This window comes from Bubalus bubalis, chromosome 18 (genome assembly GCF_019923935.1).
Source record: "Bubalus bubalis isolate 160015118507 breed Murrah chromosome 18, NDDB_SH_1, whole genome shotgun sequence".
Taxonomy (NCBI): Eukaryota; Metazoa; Chordata; class Mammalia; order Artiodactyla; family Bovidae; genus Bubalus; species Bubalus bubalis.
In genome coordinates, this window is record NC_059174.1 from 3,764,754 (window position 1) to 3,784,871 (window position 20,118).

Below are 20,118 nucleotides of genomic sequence, written 5' to 3' on the forward strand. Positions count from 1 at the left end.
GTAAAATCTACGCACCACATTCATATTGCCCTAAAAAGATCAATTTTAAAGAAATGGAAGGAAGGGGTTTTGTAGCTGAGTGACACTGTTGTGCAGAAGAGAAACCCTGATGTTCTGAGTGCTCCAGACAGTTACAAGGGAGAGCCCCAGTTGAGTAATTATGGAGGAGGTCTTCCATAGTTATAAGGAAGAACGCCACCCAAGCCTCACTCAAGTGGCTCAGCAAGGGGTGAAGTATTCTAAAGGCATGCTGCTAAGAATGGTAATGTCAATAGCAAACAAGATAGCAAGTATTACAGAGCTTTTTATAAAGGCCATGACAGGATATAATCAACATGTATTTTAATTTTCTATCCAGCACCCCTCTTTTAATTGGACAATGAGATTCTATATCAGCTGTGACTCAGGTGGGAATGTCAGCCCCAATACCTTTTCTGCTCTCTGGGAAGAGCATGACCTTTGATTTGGACTTAATGCATGTTTTCTCATCTTCAGGTCCAGTCATTAGCCTCATGGGCACACATGTGACCAAATATAGCCAACTAGAACATGCGTGAGATTTTCACAGAAGGATGCTTCTCTGTATCTCTCCTGAAGTCAGTGAGCAGGAGCCTGGAACCAGCGTGGAGAAAGCCCCAAGAATGCAGACAAGAACAGTACAGCATAGCTCAGTGATGCACAAAGAAAGAGGCGTCAGGGTCTGAACTCCTAGACCTCATTGTTCTGAAATACAATCTACCCATCTTACCATCCTGGACTTACCAACTTAACAAATGACAAAGTGAATTTTTTTGCCTGCTCTATATTTAGATTGGTTTCTGTTGCTTGCAATCCAAGAATTTTGACCATGCACGTAGGTCTATAAACATGATGATATTGCACATTAAAGGAAGGGTATATTCTAGAACATTAAGATGCTTATTATCTTAGTGAAATTCTATCTAGAATGATTTATATTGATGCTACACATCTTGAGTCCCTGGCATTTGTTTACCAGTGTTTTTATTCAAGTCAATTTATAGACTGATTTAAGGTACTTATTTACCAGAAATTCCAAGGTGAAAATCAATTCACATTAATTAGCAGTATCTGTACAATCATTATATTTACAAAGAATGTAAACTATATTTCATGAATATTCAAAAAGGTGCACAAACCCTAAGTATGTGAGGTTTCTGTTCCTTGTATTCTCTTCAAGAATATACTTTCATGGTTACAGTACTCAGAATTAAAGTGAAGCTCACCTTTCCTAACAGACAAAGCTCAATTTCATTAGGAATAATAATTGTAAATCCTCATGATAAATCTCCCAGAGGAATTTGCTTACTCAATACTTCAAGGCAACTAGTGTTCTGCCCTCAATTTTACTTTTATTGTTTTTGAATGATTAATACACAGGCATTGACTAATAATTTATTTTGCAGAATTGGATTGCAATGTTATTGATGGATTTAGAAATGGGAGTTGAAGATATATTACCATAGCGATAGAGCTTAAAACATTAAGCCAATGGGGCCCCCCAAAAAAGGACAAAACAAACACAGAAGTAAATCTATGGCTCAAGTTCAAAGTAAAAATTATATATGACTATTCTGACAAGAGATGACAAATCCTTATTGGTAGTGGTACTCAGGCATTTATAAAAGTCTCAACCAACTGGAAGAGTAGTAGAGATATATACTAAAACCAGATCCTCTTTTATGGGCTCTCAATTTTCCAAACAAATCAATTGTAAGGCAAACGATGGAGCTAATGCTATTTCTAATGAAAGATTATTTTTAAATGGATTTTCTCATATAGTCCCAAAGACAAAAGTGTGTACCAGTGAGACTCAGAGAGACTCCAATGCCTTGGGCTCTAAAAGGATTCCTGCGCTCTCTGACCATAAGCCAAATGATATTTCAAAGAACAATCAAGATTGCATTGGAGACTTTCCTAAAGCAAAGGTAACATTAGACACTGAGATGAACTATGTCTCTTCAGAGAAGTTCATTAGGATTTTATACAACGGGTGCAGTGGATACAGCTTTTCATTAAAAGAACAGGCAGTCCAGAGTCTATTTTCCCTCAGCATCTGACAATACACTATAGAAAGTGGGAACAATGTAATTAATAATGATATTAAGGATCCGTCACAATGGTCTCACTTGCACCCCTTTATTCCAGCAGAGAACCTATTACAGCAGACAGGCAAGGACACACACAATTTAAAACAGGTGCTTGAAAGAACACTCCACCACCATAAATTCAGCCTAGTGGTTTTTGGTTTTGTTTGTTTGTTTTCAAATCCTCAGTTGTAATCAAGCAGGATGGCTTCAAGAAACAAGGTCATCTCGTGATTACAATGGGTTTCCTTGGAGGCTCAGTGGTAAAGAATCTGCCTGCCAATGCAGAAGACACAGGTTCCATCCCTATGTCAGGAAGATCCCCTGGAGAAGAGAATGGCAACCCACTCCACTATTCTTGCCTGGGAAATCCCGTGGACAGAGGAGCCTGGGGGCCTACAGTCCATGGGGTCACAAAAGAGCTGTAAATGACTTAGTGACTAGACAACCACATGGTTACACCACCACATAGGGAGTCAACACTCAGAATTCTAGTGCCTAGCACTCTACAACTAATTACACCTAAGTCTCAATTTTTTTTCATCTGTAAACCAAGGATGCTGATAAAATGAATTGATATCTATGTTCTGAGAGTGGCCTGATTCTATAATCTGTACAGGCACTGCAGGACCACCTAATAAAAACACAGACACTGTGTTCTAGAACTTTAAACATACATACAAATGAGCAACTAAAAACAATCTAACAGAAAATGTAAGTAAGTATTTTAAACCAAAGGAATTCAGTTCTTTTCCTCCAATCTGTCAGCTTTAGACTCTGGCCAGTCCTGGAGATTTTATCTCTTGTCTGTCCACTCTTCCCTGTCTTACTTTCTTCAGTCCATCTGTGGACTAAAAATATACGAATACACCAAAATCCTGACCTGCCAAAATTTCTAAACCAACTGGACAATGTCTTTCAATTGCATTTAATACCACTTCATACTGGCATTAAACAGATTGCATGTTTATTTGTATGTCGTGACCTTGACTAGTGTGTTAGTGTTGGGTAAATCTATATTCTTCATTAGTTCACTATTGCATATGGTTTATTTCCGATAACTGACCCAATGTGCCTACATATTGTGCTAATTTATCAAAGTATTTATAAATAAACTCCTAAATAGTCACATGAGGGGAAAATTGTATGTTGCTTTCCCTCTGCATGCAGTGACAAAACACACACATGAAACACACGTGTGTTTCATGAAGATGGAGCGGGGGAGATAAGGCACATGGAACAAAAGGTTAACAATTTAGTGAGTTTGGCTGCAGCAGTTTCTTGAATCATTTTTATAATTTTTTGCAAGCCTGAAATAAGATCAGATATTAAAATTTACTAAAACATCTACCACTGAAACATTTTTCTAGAGAAAGGCAACTATGTCAGTCACCAAGATACCTTTGAAGGAACTAAGAAAAAAGTAACACTAAAGGAAAAGGTACACTTCTACTCAATAATCTGGAAAGGGATACGACACTGAAGTGGAACAAAATCAGTTCAAAGCTACCTCAGAAAAGCAACTTAAGTAGGGGAAAAATAAGCATTCCAGGCATTAGGTAAACATTTAGGCTAGAAGGCAATGGCACCCCACTCCAGTACTCTTGCCTGGAGAATCTCATGGATGGAGGAGCCTGGTAGGCTGCAGACTATGGGGTCATGAAGAGTCGGACACAACTGAGCGACTTCACTTTCACTTTTCCCTTTCATGCATTGGAGAAGGAAATGGCAACCCACTCCAGTGTTCTTGCCTGGAGAATTCCAGGGACGGGGGAGCCTGGTGGGCCGCCGTCTCTGGGGTCGCACAGAGTCGGACACGACTGAAGCGACTTAGCAGCAGCAGCAGCAGGCTATTTTATCAGAAAATAAAAATGTCTCCATAGTGAGTCACGAAAAAGATTTGAATCCTGGGGGGGGGGGTGTGGTGAGGAGAAGGGCTTTATCCTCCTTCAGCCCTCATGCCCATCTTCTGCGGCCCCATCCCAATTCCAGCACAGCTGTCCAGGGGATAAAAACCAGTGTTCACTTAACTGGAATTTCTTGACCACCTTCACTGGCTTCTTAAATGGTAAAGCCAGGGGGCTAAACATCAGTTGGTCAGAGAAGTAGCAGCAAGAGAAGTAATTTGTTTTCAAGTCAGTAAACACCATACACATTCATCCTCAACAAGTATCATCAAATGTAGCCATCTTGAAAAGTTACTGGTCAATTTTAGGCCTGCTACCATGGCTCTATTACAATGGATAGACTGTAAAATTTGGGAATTAGAAATATTTTACTTAGAATGTTTGCTCTTCAATGAGTCTTTGGCAATACACTTAACTTTGTGGGCCTCAGCTTGCTCATCTGTTAGTAAATTTGGATAGTAACATCTGACCCAGAAAACTGCAACAGAAGATGATGATAACAAAAGCCTGCATTTCCTGGACAAAAGGAGGACATGCCAGCAGCTGTGCTCCCTCATATGCACAGAGTCTCTCAGCGGATATTGCTGACATCCCTATCAGATGGTCCAGCCATTAGCCTCCATTTCACAATGGAGTTAAATAATCTGTCCAAGGTCACAACTCTGGGAAGAAACAGAGCTAGTGTCAAATCTAAAAATACATAACTCCCAACAGTCAATATGGTCTGGTGGTTAGGGAACACCATTGACGGAGCAGTGCTCTCTGGCTCCAAATTCTTGCTCTAACACGTTGTAATGTTACAACATTAAGCAAGGCATTTAAGTCCCCTGGGCCACAGGTTTGTCAAAATAATAATAGTATCTATGATTTTTATGAAAAGTAAGTGAATACATATTTGTATATATATAGAGAGAGTATCAAACTTAGAGTACCAAATATATTAAATTAATATATAATGTATACTATATAATATATAATGAAATATATAATATATATAATACAATATAAAGTATATAATATAAAAATACATAATGTTGTTGTTGTTCAGTCTAAGCCATATCCAACTTTTTGTGACTCTGTGGACTGCAGCACAGCAGGCTGCCCTGTCCTTCACTATCTCCCAGAGTTTGCTCAAAATCACATCCATTGAGTTGGTGACGCCATCAGATCATCTCATCCTCTGTTGCCCCCTCTTCCTCCTGCCCTCAGTCTTTCCCAGCATCAGGGTCTTTTCCAATATGTTGGCTCTTTGCATCAGGTGGCCAAAGTATTGGAGCTTCAGCATCCATCCTACCAATGAATATTCAAGGTTGATTTCCTTTAGGATTGACTGGTTTGATCTCCTTGCATAAAAGTATAAATATGTTAGATATATATATATCAGTCAGTTCAGTCGCTCAGTCATGTCCAACTCCTTGTGACCCCATGAACTGCAGCCCGCCAGGCCTCCCTGTCCATCACCAACTCCTGGAATCCACCCAAACCCATGTCCATTGAGTCAGTGATGCCATCCAGGCATCTTATCCTTTGTCATCCCCTTCTCCTCCCACCCTCAATCTTTCCCAGCATCAGAGTCTTTTCAAATAAATCATCTCTTTGCATCAGATGGCCTAAGCATTGGAGTTTCAGCTTCAACATCAGTCCTTCCAATGAACACCCAGGACTGATCTCCTTTAGGATGGACTGGTTGGATCTCCTTGCAGTCCAAGGGACTCTCAAGAGTCTTCTTCAACACCACAGTTCAAAAGCATCAATTCTTCGGCCCTCAGCTTTCTTTATAGTCCAACTCTCACATCCATACATGACCACTGGAAAAACCTTAGCTTTGACTAGATGGACCTTTGTTGGCAAAGTAATGTTTTTGCTTTTTAATATGCTGTCTAGGTTGGTCATAGCTTTTCCTCCAAGGAGTAAGCGTCTTTTAATTTCATGGCTGCAATCACCATCTGCAGTGATTTTGGAGCCCAGTGGGGGGATATATATATATATATACACACACACATACATAAACATATATATACACACACATATATATACACACATATGTATGTATATATACATATATATATACACACACACACAGCATACATATTAGAGAGAGAGAGAGGGAATGCCTGTGTGTGATGTTTGGAGTAAAGCCTAGCACTATCCAAGGACCTCATGAGAGTAATCTAATGCTATATGTAAAATATATGACACCCAGTAGGTTCTCAATGAATGGTACTTGTAATATAATAAATTCAAATGACAGCAGCTGCCTAATTTTTCAGGTGTGGAAGCCTGAAGAAAAAGAACTGCAGCAAGGAAGGTAATATTACATAGATTTACATTCTTCCAGTGCATGAATTTAATACCTATTGAACTAAATGCAGGAGTTCTAACATACAAGAATGAGCTTGTGATTAAATAAAAGGTACAATAGACAGTAATTGTTTTGAATGCCTCTTGATGCTTTTAAAGCTCTTTAAATGTACCCAACCACAGCACGCTAATTTTAAATGATCAACTCCTACAGAGTAATTGGAGAATAGTCTTAACTCATTTAATATTACTTACATAGCTGAGGGCTTCCACATCAGCTAAGCATACAGACTTATGGGGCTATTTTGTAGATACTTTGGAGTTTTCTTTTTAATACCTCGCTATAATTGTAATTAGTTCAGAAGGCCTGGTAACACTTTGAGATAATTGTGCATAAATTAATTGCTAAAGGGCACAATTAACTTTTTATTAACGTTTGCAATAATAAACATTCAACTTGGTTTCTAATATTTCATAAATTATATTCCATATTTTAATTGCTCCTATATTAAGTTTTATTACTTAATGTCCTTGAATATTTGCCTTGGGGACCAAAGCAAGCATTCTAACATACTTAATCCAAGAGAAAACTTGCATTCAATTAGAACAATATGAGTCAAATAAGTCACCTACTCAAATCTCCAACCTGCGTCATAGACAAAGAAGAAGAGCCTGCTTATAGAAATCTCCATGGGGAGATGAGCTGATAAAATTGTAACATTTTCATAAAATGATATAGTTTACCTCTTTAGGGTAAAGGACTTTTTTTTTTTTTTTTAAGCTATGGAAGTTAAACACCACAGTGGAATGATCTCAATTTAATCATGCTCAGTCCTGAATTAGGATGTGGTAGACTTACTCATAATTAGAGCTCACGGTGGAAGTCACTTTTTACTTCAAGTAAGAACCCTATTTTTAAAAAATTATACACAATTTCCGAGAAGCACCTTCTAATCTCTCTGCTTTGAGGCTACACATCTGGATCCAAAATACTGGGAGCCAAGCATGAGAAGAGATATGGTATATCTCAGTGTTTGGTTAGCAAACTTTTCCATAACCTTGCTATTTTCAGTAAAACCCCTCCACCTCACTCTCATTTCTACTTGATTTTTCTGAATCCAAAGACTCTATTTAAGGATCCTGGTAGATATTTAAGTGCAAATCTGCTTAAATCAGCAGTTATGTGATTGACTGGTATAACCACTGGCTAGACACTTGACATTTGGAACTACTTCCCCAATGGTTTCTACGTGAAGATGTGTTAAGTTTCATTACTCTAGGAGCCTTGAGAAGCAGAGTCTCTAAACACAAAAGCTCTTTGAGCTGTACTCAGAGCAGAAGAGGAAAATTCACAGGGAACCTTCTCCACATACAGCCTGGGCTAATCAAAGGCACCACAGACAGGACGGCTCTGAGGGCGAAGATGACGGGAAGATGACTGGATCCTTTGGGACCACAAGAGAGGAAGATGACCGTGGAGCCAGGCCAGGCCTCTGAGAGGCCCTAGGAGTCAAGCAGCAGAAACCTGGAGTGGAGTTCACCACCTACAGCCACGCAGGGGGATGCCATGAAGGCCGTGAATGGTGCTCTCTGCCAGGCCTGCTGGTTTTATCATATATTTAAGCAAAAAAAAAAAAAGTTTAAAAAGGTGGGCTTCCCTGTTGGCTCAGACAGTAAAGAATCCACCTGCAATGCAAGAGATCTGGGTTCAGTCCCTGGCATGGGAAGATCCCTTGGAGAAAGGAATGGCAACCCACTCCAGTATTTCTGCCTGGAGAATCCCCATGGATAGAGGAGCTTGGCTGACTACAGTCCATGGGGTTGCAAAGAGTCAGAGACAATTGAGCGACAAACACTTTCACTTTCTCTTTTTCATATTTATGAAAAGATTTCATTATATATTCTGAAATGAAAAAGGCAAGTTGCAAAACACCATGTGTATTTTGCTTTCATTTTGTGTTAGAAAACATTTGTATGCATGTATATATTTTTAACACAAAAGAAATGTCTTCACTCTCAGGAGAAGGCCTGGGGTTGGTGGGAGAGAGAGAAAGTGGCATCTTTTACTTTTAACTTGACCATTTTATCTTTATATTATTATATAAATATATAATTTTAAATATTTAAATAAATATATATATTTATATATATAAATATATTTTTATATTATTTAACCTAATATGCCGAAACTATTATCTCAACATGCAATCTATAAAAAGTGTTAGAAACATTTTACATGATTTTTTATGCAAAATTTTTGAAATCCATTGTATATTTTACACTTAGCATCTCAGTTTGGAGAAGCCACATTTCAAGTACTCAAAAGCATCTGTGTCTGTTTAATATGTGCCAGCTTGGATAATGCAGTTTCATGTTGTTTAAAATGTAGAAAGTACATGTTTTTATAAATAAATATTAATAAAAATATGTATTTAAAACAGCTGTATCCCAATAAAACAGCTTTATTTTCTAACTACCTTATTTCTTTATATTGATAAGAATATGTCTGAAGTTGATCACTTTCTCATTATCTCCTTACATCAATCCAAGCAGATCACTTTCTATTTAGGGTCTAAACCACCTTGATGCCAAGGAACAGTATCACTTTTAATCCCTTTCAATTTAAGTAAGCGCTGACCCAATAAAAATGCACAATGCTCATTAACACTGATAAATTTTGAAGAAGGAAATAAACTCCAATGCCTAGGCTTCATAAACAGCCTTTCATGATCTCAAGGAGATAGGAGGCAAATGAAGTGCTATTAGCAAAAGCACCACTAGGGGGCGGGGTGTGAAAAACTGCGGGTCCCAGCCTGAGACAGCAAATGTACCAGGGGTGGACGGATCCTGCCCGCAGCTCTGACACACCTGGATGACGAGTGTGGAGACCCGGTTAATCTCAGTCGACAGGAAAAGCTCCTTGATGTTCTGCACTGAATGTTCAACAAGAGAAAATATGACCTTCCTTTGTTTTCACTCTTTGTGAATTGAGCCCCCAGCAAAAAGAGCCATACAACTAGGAAGCAGGGGCCCAGAGCAGCGCGGTCCTGCGGTTCTGTTCTCCTTCTTCCCAAAAAATGCCTTCCTCCCTAAGAGCAGTGCAAAGCTCTTAAGGGGAAAAGCAAAGTGGAGACTGGCTTCTCATTTCATCTACAAGGAGCCTCCTGACCGGATTCTCTAGGTTGCCAGGTCAAAGCCCTGTCTTTATCCTGAAAACCACATGAAAATAGAGAATTTCAATCCTCATGGGTTCCCCCACTTTCCCACGGAAGCTCATCTGACTCACATGGCGGGATGGTGGGTGACCACAACATCCTACATAAATGCACACTTCAACACACACACAGCCCTAGCACACAAAGCTCACACAGACAAATGCACTGAGACCCACACTTGCAGGTATATACAAGTATTCAGGGATGTTACATATTAAAGCTGCACTGTTGTTTTACTGAGTTGCTTCTATTTGTAAATTTAAGATGAGAGTTTGTTCAATATGTAAAACAATTTCTTATAAAACCTTGTAGGATTTTTGTTGGTGCTGCTTATTTCGGTGTGTGTGTGTGTTTGCTAAGTCGCTTCAGTAGTGTCCAACTCCTTGCGAACCTATGTACTACAGCCCTCCAGGCTCCTCTGTCCACGGGATTCTCCAGGTAAGAATACTGGAGGGTTGCTGTGCCCTTCTCCAGGGGATCTTCCTGACACAGGAGATCAAACCCAAGTCTCTTGAGTCTCCTGCATTAGCAGGCAGGTTCTTTACCACTAGGCTACCTGGGAAGCACTTACTTATACTTCTTTTTATTTCTGGTTATAATTTTCATAGATTCTTAGTTTTACTGTCCTGCTATCCTACTTGTTCTATTTTTTAAGCACAATGGTTGGGAGGAAGCAAAATTTTCATTCTTCAAGAAAAATCATAGCATATGATTCAGTGTTCATTTAATGTAATTCAAATTAAAAGACGCTTGCTCCTTTGAAGAAAAGCTATGACAAACCTAGACAGTCTATTAAAAAGCAGAGACATTACTTTGCCAACAAAGGTCTGTATAGTCAAAGCTATGGTTTTTCAATAGTCATGTATGGATGAGAGAGTTGCACCATAAAGATGGCTGAATGCCAAAGAATTAATGCTTTTGAGCTATGGTGTTGGAGAAGACTTTTAGGATCCCTTAGACTCCAAGGAGATCAAACCAGTCAATCCTAAAGGAAATCAGTCCTGAATATTCATTAGAAGGACTGAAGCTAAGGCTGAAGTTCCAATATTTTGACAACCTGATGCGAAGAACCAACTCATTAGAAAAGACCCTGATGCTGGGAAAGATTGAGGGCAGGAGGAGAAGGGGACGGCAGAGGATATGTTGGTAGGATGGCATCTCTGACTCAACAGACATGAGTCTGAGCAAGTTCCAGGAGATGGTGAAGGATAGGGAAGCCTGGCGTGCTGCAGTCCATGGGGTCGCAAAGACTCAGACACAACTGGGCGGCTGAACAACAACAACCTTCTCATCATCTATATGATATATATGACATCATATATATACACAGGGTCTTCCCTGATAGCTCAGCAGGTAAAGAATATATCTGCAATGCAGGAGACAGAGGAAGTGTGGGTTCAATCCCTGGTCAGGAAGATCCCCTGGAGAAGGAAACGGCAACCCACTCCAGTATTCTTGCCTGGTAAATCCCGCCGGCAGAGGAACCTGGTGGGCCACGGTCTATGGGGTCACAGAGAGTGAGACATGACTGAGTACAGCATGCACGTATATACACACACCCACAAAGCACTATCACATATAACTACATATATATATACCAGATCAAAGGCTAAAAACGATTCCTTAAGTCAACTTTGAATGCTGACAAGCCCGAGGCACTCTTCTTTCTTTACATATATATATATATTTTGGGAGTAAAGGAGGAAAGTCTGTTCTTACACATCAAAACCCTTTCTTTCAAGTCACTTTAGCAGCATTAGCTCTTGTTGCTATGCAAGAACTCTCTGATCTTCCTGAAAGAAGCTACCTTATTTGAGAATATGACAAGGCTCCCCAAAATGTACAACACAAACAATCTCAGAGCACTGTGTGGACGACACGACGCTTTTATACACTGGCACTGAAACATGAGCCGCATCCCTTCTGGAGTATTCTGCACGTTGTGGTTTGTTACTTTCATCAGTGTTTCCCTTTGCTTCCTCAAAAGACCCCGCTGAAGCACGTGCTCGTCTCGTTCTGAGGGAAGGACGTGAAAACGACTGAGCCTACAAGGATGACTCCGTCTTGTTAACTGATATTCTGCCTCCTCTCCACAAAACCCATCAGTGCGTATTTTCCTACTTCTTCCTGTGTCGCTTCTTCTGTATCTCGGTGAAATTCTCTGAAGTGAGACAGGAATGCATGTGTGTAATGAGTAATGGATACAAGGAGGTGGACTTTGTTGGGATGACAGTCTGTCCGAATTTGGCTGAATGAAGCCTGTCCAGGAATTTCTTTTTTGACCCAAGTCCTTTGCCAAATTGATATTTTACATTCACGCATGTTGATACTGAAGTGGTAACACTAGTATGGTAAAATCCCCACATCATATGCAGGGATGTATTTGTGAGAGGTTTTCAGAGACTTTTAAGAAATCAGTGTTGTCTCACTTTTATTCAAATAAAATAACTTCCCTGGTGGCTCAGTGGTAAAGAATCTCTTGCCAACGCAGGAGACACGGGTTCGATCCCTGGGTTGGGAAGATCCCCTGGAGAAGGAAATGGCAACCCACTCCAGTATTCTTGCCTGGAGAATTCCATGGGCAGAGGAGACTATAGACCATGGGGTCTCAAAGAGTTGGACATGACTTAGTGACTGGGAAAACAAAAAACAAAAAAAAAAACAACCATTTAAGACAGAGGAAATACAAAGCAAAATTCAATCAGGTTGTCCTACTGGAAGTTAAATTGGAACTGGTCAAACAGGAGATGACAAGAGTAAACATCAACAACATTTTAGAAATCAGCGAACTAAAATGGACTGGAATGGGTGAATTTAACTTAGATGACCATTCCATATACTACTGTGGGCAAGAATTTCTTAGAAGAAATGGAGGAGCCTGTGCAGTTAACAAAAGAGTCCAAAATGCAGTACTTGGATACAGTCTCAAAAATGACAGGATGATCTCTGTTCATTTCCAAGGCAAAACATTCAATATCACAGTAATCCAAGTCTATGCCCCGACCAGTAACGCTGAAGAAGCTGAACAGTTCTATGAAGAACTACAAGACCTTCTAGAACTAACACCCAAAAAATATGTCCTTTTCATTTTAGGGAACTGGAATGCAAAAGCAGGAAGTCAAGAGATACCTCGAGTAACAGGCAAATTTGGCCTTGGAGTACAAAATGAAGCAGGTCAAAGGCTAATAGAGTTTTTCCAAGAGAATGCACTGGTCATAGCAAACACCCTCTTCCAACAACACAAGAGAAGACTCTATACATGGACATCACCAGATGGTCAACACCAAAATCAGACTGATTATATTCTTTGTAGCCAAAGATAGAGAAGCTCTAAACAGTCAGCTAAAATAGGACCGGGAGCTGACTGTGGCCCAGATCATGAATTCCTTATTGCCAAATTCAGACTGAAATTGAAGAAAGTAGGGAAAACCACTAGACCATTCAGGTATGACCCAAATCAAATCCCTTACAGTGGAAGTGAGAAATAGATTCCAGGGATTAGATCTGATAGAGAGAGTGCCTGAAGAACTATGGATGGAGGTTTGAGACATTGTACAGGAGGCAGTGATCAAGATCATCCCTAAGAAAAAGAAATGCAAAAAGGCAAAATGGTTGTCTGAGGATGCCTTACAAATAGCTGAAAAAAGAAGAGAAGCTAAAGGCAAAGGAGAAAAGGAAAGATATACCCATTTGAATGCAGAGTGCCAAAGAATAGCAAGGAGAGATAAGAAAGCCTTCCTCACTAACCAATGCACAGAAATAGAAGAAAAAAATAGACTGGGAAAGACTAGATATCCCTTCAAGAAAATTAGAGATACCAAGGGAACATTTCATGCAAAGATGAGCACAATAAAGGACAGAAAAGGTATGGACTTGACAGAAGCAGAAGATATTAAGAAGAGATGGCAAGAACACACAGAAGAACTATAAAAAGATCTTCATGATCTAGATAATTATGATGGTGTGATCACTCACCTAGAGCTAGACATCCTGGAATGTAAAGTCATGTAGGCCTTAGGAAGCATTACTGTGAACAAAGCTAGTGGAGAGGATGGAATTCCAGTTGAGTTATTTCAAATCCTACAAGATGATGTTATGAAGTGCTGCACTCAATATGCCAGCAAATCTGGAAAACTCAGCAGTGGCCACAGGACTGGAAAAGGTCAGTTTTCATTCCAATCCCAAAGAAAGGCAATACCAAAGAGTGTTCAAGCTACTGCACAATTGCACTCATCTCAAATGCTAGCAAAGTCATGCTCAAAATTCTCCAAGCTAGGTTTCAACAGTACGTGAACTGTGAACTTCCAGATGTTCATGTTGGATTTAGAAAAGGCAGAGGAACCAGAGACCAAATTTCCAACATCTACTGGATCATTGAAAAATCAAGAAAGTTACAGAAGAACATCTATTTCTGCTTTATTGACTATGCCAAAGCCTTTGACTGTGTGGACCACAACAAACTGAGGAAAATTCTGAAAGAGATGGGAATACCAGACCTCCTGAGCTGCCTCTTGAGAAATCAGTATGCAGGTCAAGAAGAAACATTTAGAACTGGACACAGAACAATGGACTGGTTCCAAATTGGGAAAGGAGTATGTCAAGGCTGTATATTGTCACCCTACTTATTTAACCTATTTGCAGAGTACATCATACAAGACGCTGGGCTGGATGAAGCACAAGCTGGAATCAAGATTACTGGGAGAAATATCAATAACCTCAGATAGGCAGATGACACCATATGCAGATAAAAAAGTTGGATTAAAGCTCAACATTCAGAAAACTAAGATCATGGCATCTGGTCCCATTACTTCATGGCAAATAGATGGGGAAACAATGGAAACAGTGCCAGACTTTAATTTTGGGGGCTCCAAATTCACTGCAGATGGTGACTGCAGCCATGAAATTAAAAGATGTTTGCTCTTTAGAAGAAAAGCTATGAGGGAGGAGCCAAGATGGCAGAGGAGTAGGACGGGGAGAACACTTTCTCCCCCACAAATTCATCAAAAGAGCATTTAAACGTCGAGTAAATTCCACAAAACAACTTCTGAATCCCAGCAGAGGACATCAGGCACCCAGAAAAGCAACCCAACTCTTCGAAAGGAGGTAGGAAAAAAATATAAAAGACAAAAAAAGAGACAAAAGAGGGAGGGACGGAGTTCCGTCCCGGGAAGGGAGTCTTAAAAAGAGAGAAGTTTCCAAACACCAGAAACCTTCTCACTGCCGAATCTGTGCTGAGTTTTGGAAGCACAGAGGGCAACATAAAAGGGAGAAAAAAATAAATAAACACTTAAAAATCGCAGATTGCGAGCCCTACGGTAACTCCCCCAGCGGAGAAGCAGCGCAGACGCCTGCACACGGCATTAGCAAGCGGGGGCTGGGCAGGGAAGCGCGGCGCGGGCTGCATCGCTTAGAGTAAGAATCCGGCCGGAATGTCCTGAGCGCTATCTGAGTGAAATAATTTGGGCTAGCAAACCAGACTGTGGGATATCTACCACGTGAAAAGCCAGCCCTAACCTAAGACACCTCCAGGCCCACGCACAGAACAAAGGACTGAACAGAGATAGCCGGCTGCAGACCTTCCCCCTCCGGTGACAGGCAGCCAGAGCCAGAAGGGGGCAATCTCAGCCCCAGAGAGACACTCTCTATAAAACTGTAAGCAGGCTTCTTTGCTAACTAAAACTTCTTGGGGGTCTGGACGGTCAACATCTGCCTGAGAAGGTGCGCCGGTTTTACACCCAGATAACTGAGTGACAGGGAGGCGATAAGTCCCAGCATTGGCGCCCGCCAAACACCTCATCACCTGAGCTGCTCGGACCTGGGAAGAGCACAAAACGCAGGCCCAACCGAGTCTGCGCCTCTGAGGACTACCCAAGTGCCTGAACCTGGGCGCCTTGGACCTGGGAGGTCGGCCCAGGGCCGGCCTCTGATTGTTCCCGGCAGAACAACCTAGAGCCCGAGCAGTGTGGGCAGGGAGGCTACACGCGCTGTGAGTGGGGGCAGACCCAGTGTGGCTGAGGCACTGCGAGCGCACGCCAGTGTTATTTGTTTGCACCATCCCTCCCTCCCTCCCCACAGCGCGGCTGAACAAGTGAACCTAAATAAATAAAAAAAAAAGAAAAAAAAGTGTCCTCAACTGTCCCCTTTGTGTCAGGGCGGAAACCAGACACTGAAGAGACCAGCAAACAGAAGAAGCTATAACAGAGGGAAACGCCTTGGAAGCTACAGGCCATAGATTAAAACCCTGTGGTTACTACGGACTACATAGGAAGGGGCCTATAGATCTTGAGAAATATAAGTCGGACCAAGGAACCGCCAAAAATGAACTGAACCCACAATACTCACAACAAAACCAGAGAAAGACCTAGATATATTTTTACTATTTTTACGATCAATCTCTTTTTTTTTTTATCTTTTTTAAAAAATTTTAAGTCCTCTATTGTCCTTTAATTTTCACTTTTATAACCTATTACTTTGCAAAAAAAAAAAAAAAGACCCTATTTTTTTCCTTCTTCAGCAAACTTCATATATGTATTTTATAATTTTTTGACCGTGTTTTGTTTTTTTTTCTTTTTCTTCTTTTCTTTAACATTCTATATTTGAAATTCCAAACTCTACTCTAGATTTTTAATTTTAGCCTTTTGGTATATGTTATCAATTTTGTACCTATAGTTTTTTTTATAATTTCTGCGACTTTTTTTTTTTTCCTCTGTTCCTTTCTCTTCTTCTTTTATATAACATCATATATCTGCAATTCCAAACTCTACTCAAGATTTTTAATTTATGCTTTTTGGTATTTGATATCAATTTTGTACCTGCATTTTCTTTATAATTTTTGTGACATTGTTTTTGTTGGTTTGTTTGTTTTCTCTCTTTATTTTTATTCTTCTTTTTTTTAACATTGTATTTTTGAAATTCCAAACTCTACTCTAGATTTTTAATTTTTGCTTTTTGGTATTAGTTATCAATTTTGTACCTGTAGTTTCTTTATAATTTTTGCAACCTTGTTTGTTTTTCTTTGTTCATTTTTTCTCTCTTTCTTTTCCTTCTTCTTTTCATTAACATCGCATTTTTGAAATTCCAAACTCTACTCTAGATTTTTAATTTTTGCTTTTATGTATTTGTTACCAATTTTGTACCTTTAAGAACCCAATCTTCAGGACCCATTTTTCACTAGGGAGTGAGATTACTGGCTTGACTGCTCTCTCTCCCTTTGGACTCTCTGTTTTCTCCAACAGGTCGCCTGTATCTCCTCCCTGACCCCTCTCTACTCTACCCAACTCTGTGAATTTCTGTGTGTTTCAGATGGTAGAGAACACTTAGGGAACTGATTATTGCCTGGATCTGTCTCCCTCCTTTTCATTTCCCCCTTTTATCCTTCTGGCCACCTCTGTCTCCTGCCTCCTTCTTCTCTTCTCTGTATAACTCCGTGAACATCTCTGAGCAGTCCAGTTGTGGAGTGCACATAAGGAAGTGACTGCTGGCTAGCCCACTCTCTCCACTATTGATTCCACCTCATCTCATTTGGGTCACCTCTAACTCCCTCCTCCCTCTTCTCTTCTCCATGTAACGCTGTGAACCTCTCTGAGTGACCCTCACAGTAGAGAAACTTTTCATCTTTAACGTAGATGTTTTATCAATGGTGCTGTAGAGAAGGAGAAGTTTTGAAACTACTGTAAAAATAAGACCGATAACTGGAAGTAGGAGGCTTAAGTCCAAACCCTGACTCCAGGGAACTCCTGACTCCAAGGAACATTAATTGACAGGAGCTCATCAAATGCCTCCATACCAACACTGAAACCAAGCACCACACAAGGGCCAACAAGTTCCAGGGCAAGACATACCAAGCAAATTCTCCAGCAACAAAGGAACACAGCCCTGAGCTTCAAGATACAGGCTGCCCAAAGTCACCCCAAATCCATAGACATCTCATAACTCATTACTGGACATTTCATTACACTCCAGAGAGAAGAAATACAGCTCCATCCACCAGAACATCAACACAAGCTTCCCTAACCAGAAACCTTTACAGGCCACCTGTACAAACCCACACACAGTGAGGAAACGCCACAATAAAGAGACCTCCACAAACTGCCAGAATACAGAAAGGACACCCCAAACGCAGCAATTTAAACAAGATGAAGAGACAGAGGAATAGCCAGCAGATAAAGGAACAGGATAAATGCCCACCAAACCAAACAAAAGAGGAAGAGATAGGGAATCTACCTGATAAAGAATTCCGGATAATGATAGTGAAATTGATCCAAAATCTTGAAATTAAAATGGAATCACAGATAAATAGCCTGGAGGCAAGGATTGAGAAGATGCAAGAAAGGTTTAACAAGGACTTAGAAGAAATAAAAAAGAGTCAATATATAATGAGTAATGCAATAAGTGAAATTAAAAACACTCTGGAGGCAACAAATAGTAGAATAACAGAGGCAGAAGATAGGATTAGTGAATTAGAAGATAGAATGGTAGAAATAAATGAATCAGATAGGATAAAAGAAAAACGAATTAAAAGAAATGAGGACAATCTCAGAGACCTCCAGGACAATATTAAACACTACAACATTCAAATCATAGGGGTCCCAGAAGAAGAAGACAAAAAGAAAGACCATGAGAAAATACTTGAGGAGATAATAGTTGAAAACTTCCCTAAAATGGGGAAGGAAATAATCACCCAAGTCCAAGAAACCCAGAGAGTCCCAAACAGGATAAACCCAAGGCGAAACACCCCAAGACATATTAATCAAATTAACAAAGATCAAACACAAAGAACAAATATTAAAAGCAGCAAGGGAAAAACAACAAATAACACACAAGGGAATACCCATAAGGATAACAGCTGATCTTTCAATAGAAACTCTTCAAGCCAGGAGGGAATGGCAAGACATACTTAAAATGATGAAAGAAAATAACCTACAGCCCAGATTATTGTACCCAGCAAGGATCTCATTCAAGTATGAAGGAGAAATCAAAAGCTTTTCAGACAAGCAAAACCTGAGAGAATTCTGCACCACCAAACCAGCTCTCCAACAAATACTAAAGGATATTCTCTAGACAGGAAACACAAAAACGGTGTATAAATTCGAACCCAAAACAATAAAGTAAATGGCAACGGGATCATACTTATCAGTAATTACCTTAAACGTAAATGGGTTGAATGCCCCAACCAAAAGACAAAGACTGGCTGAATGGATACAAAAACAAGACCCCGACATATGTTGTCTACAAGAGACCCACCTCAAAACAGGGGACACATACAGACTGAAAGTGAAGGGCTGGAAAAAGATTTTCCATGCAAATAGGGACCAAAAGAAAGCAGGAGTAGCAATACTCATATCAGATAAAATAGACTTTAAAACAAACACTGTGAAAAGAGACAAAGATGGTCACTACATAATGACCAAAGGATCAATCCAAGAAGAAGATATAACAATTATAAATATATATGCACCCAACACGGGAGCACCGCAGTATGTAAGACAAATGCTAACAAGTATGAAAGGAGAAATTAACAATAACACAATAATAGTGGGAGACTTTAATACCCCACTCACACCTATGGATAGATCAACTAAACAGAAAATTAACAAGGAAACACAAACTTTAAATGATACAATAGACCAGTTAGACCTAATTGATATCTATAGGACATTTCATCCTAAAACAATGAATTTCACCTTTTTCTCAAGCGCACATGGAACCTTCTCCAGGATAGATCACATCCTGGGCCATAAAGCTAGCCTTGGTAAATTCAAAAAAATAGAAATCATTCCAAGCATCTTTTCTGACCACAATGCAGTAAGATTAGATCTCAATTACAGGAGAAAAACTATTAAAAATTCCAACATATGGAGGCTGAACAACATGCTGCTGAATAACCAACAAATCACAGAAGAAATCAAAAAAGAAATCAAAATTTGCATAGAAACGAATGAAAATGAAAACACAACCACCCAAAACCTGTGGGACACGGTAAAAGCAGTCCTAAGGGGAAAGTTCATAGCAATACAGGCACACCTCAAGAAACAAGAAAAAAGTCAAATAAATAACCTAACCCTACGCTTAAAGCAACTAGAAAAGGAAGAAATGAAGAACCCCAGGGTTAGTAGAAGGAAAGAAATCTTAAAACTTAGAGCAGAAATAAATGCAAAAGAAACAAAAGAGATCATAGCCAAAATCAACAAAACCAAAAGCTGGTTTTTTGAAAGGATAAATAAAATTGACAAACCATTAGCCAGACTCATCAAGAAACAAAGGGAGAAAAATCAAATCAATAAAATTAGAAATGAAAATGGAGAGATCACAACAGACAACACAGAAATACAAAGGATCATAAGAGAGTACTATCAACAATTATATGCCAATAAAATGGACAATGTAGAAGAAATGGAAAAATTCTTAGAAAAGTACAACTTTCGAAAACTCGATCAGGAAGAAATAGAAAATCTTAACAGACCCATCACAAGCACGGAAATTGAAACTATAATCAAAACTCTTCCAGCAAACAAAAGCCCAGGTCCAGACGGCTTCACAGCTGAATTCTACCAAAAATTTAGAGAAGAGCTAACACCTATCCTGCTCAAG